The sequence below is a fragment of the Monopterus albus genome, unplaced genomic scaffold (assembly GCF_001952655.1).
Source record: "Monopterus albus unplaced genomic scaffold, M_albus_1.0 scaffold206.1, whole genome shotgun sequence".
NCBI classification, from domain to species: domain Eukaryota; kingdom Metazoa; phylum Chordata; class Actinopteri; order Synbranchiformes; family Synbranchidae; genus Monopterus; species Monopterus albus.
This window is the reverse complement of record NW_018128086.1, coordinates 657886-659747: the sequence shown is the minus strand read 5'-3', so window position 1 is coordinate 659747 and position 1862 is coordinate 657886. Positions and strand designations below refer to the sequence as shown.

The window sequence follows — 1862 nt, the reverse complement described above, 5'->3', positions numbered from 1 at the left end:
AAATAAAACATACAGTTTTATTAAGCTACCAGGTAGAAATTAATCTAATAATCATTTTTATGTTTGTTTATTAGGAAAATTACCAAACGCACCCCTGACAACACTGACGTTACCAGCCAGACTCCATGTGAGTGTGCGTGATGCCCATCTGTCAGGGCGCAGGATTTAAACATCCTCGTCCCAGTGGCTTCCTTCCTCCAGCACGTCTGCTGATCTGGGCCCAGTTCACCGTGGGAAACACCGTGCTCGCTCCCTGCTCGGTTAATGAACTGCCAGCAAATGACAGGTTTCCGTTTTGAAGTTCAGCTCTGTTTAGGAGAAAGACATTCACCCTGAAATTCGTTAGTCAGGACTGTATGATGGTTCCAACCTCCAAACCATCCTAGTTTTGCTAACACGGCTGACTTGGGCCCACGGAGGGGGAATCCCTTTAGTCCTCATCAGATCTACACACATAGCTGTCAGAGCCTCAGGCTGCTGGTGTCAACCAACATGTTGTAGTTTTCCCATGAAGCTTTGCACCACAGATACGCTGCACTTAGTTTCTGTTTCTCAGACTGATTAAAGCGTTGATGTAAGTTGAATCAAACAGAAGCGGGTGTGTGTTCCTACACACACGTAATGGCGAGATGCAGCTGGTTGGAATTAAAGGCCCCACTGACACACACACTGGAAAAAAGCAAACATCCGAAGCGAGATGAAAATACTGCTGTGGAGGGAGCGACTAAAAATACCAGGCAGGGCTGCAATTAGTGGTGTGTGTGCACTGAGCAGCTGCTGTGGTTCAGGGCACTAAGTGTCCCTAATTACTGCAGTGTGTGTGTGTGTGTGTGTGTGTGCTGATAGGAGTGGGCGTCCTGTCCTCAGTATCTCTATTTATCATGTATTCACTGTGTGTGTGTGTGTGTGTGTGTGTGTGTGCGCGCACCAAACCCCAGTGACCAGAGCTGTGTCGTCTCCCTGCGAGGTTTTACAACTCCCTGCTAGGTTCCACAAGGACACACACACACACACACACACACGATGTATGGACGCGGTGCAGGAGGGTGTGTGTTGGTCTGCTCACCTCCTCATTTACATGTTCTCTACGTCCACAGTGCCATGTTTCCCAGCAGAGTTGTTTAGGTTTTGGTTCAGTTTGGCAGAAGGAGCCCGAGTGTGACTCCTCCTGAATCCTCTCTGGGTCGATGAAGCTCAGAATTGATAAAGTTTTGATTGATTGGCAGAAGAAATAGTCATATACTTTATTTTCCAATCTGCAGGTTTTGGGACCTAAAGCAAGATTCCATTTTTTATGGAAAAGCACAGTGGTGGAAAGTAACTAAGTACATTTACTGAAGTACTGTTAGGTACAATTTGGGGGTATTTTTTGCTCAAGTCTTTTCATTTTCTACTACTTCATACTGAGACTTCACTACATTTCAGAGGCAAATGTTTTACTTTTTTACTGCATTTCATGTATTTCAAAATGTTCGTTCCCTTTTAAAATACGATCAATCAACCAAAATACAGTCTAATCACAAAACTTTACTGATCACCTCCTGGGAAATTCACAAGCTACCCAGCGGTATATAAAGTACTGAGGCAGTTAACATCAGCTCAACCTGTACTAGCTGCAATATATAAAGTAACACAAAAATACATCAGTGACTATAATCCATTAATACGATACACATGATATACATGAATGTGATATGTGCCATTCTGCATAATGAATACTTTCACTTTTGGTATTTGATGCTAACACTTTTGTACTTTAGTAACATTTTGAATGCAGGACCTTTGCTTGTAACAGAGTATTCTAACACTGTAGTACTGCTACCTTTGCTTAAGGATCCCAGTACGTCTTCCACCACAGAAAT

The 1862-nt window shown here is 43.4% G+C and overlaps 1 protein-coding gene across 1 annotated transcript in view; it reads left to right on the top strand.

Annotated features, from left to right (window-relative positions):
• The window catches only part of bmp8a (bone morphogenetic protein 8a), an 8814-nt gene that overhangs the window by 1767 nt on the left and 5185 nt on the right, over nucleotides 1–1862 (top strand). The gene's annotated exons all lie outside the window — the stretch shown is intronic.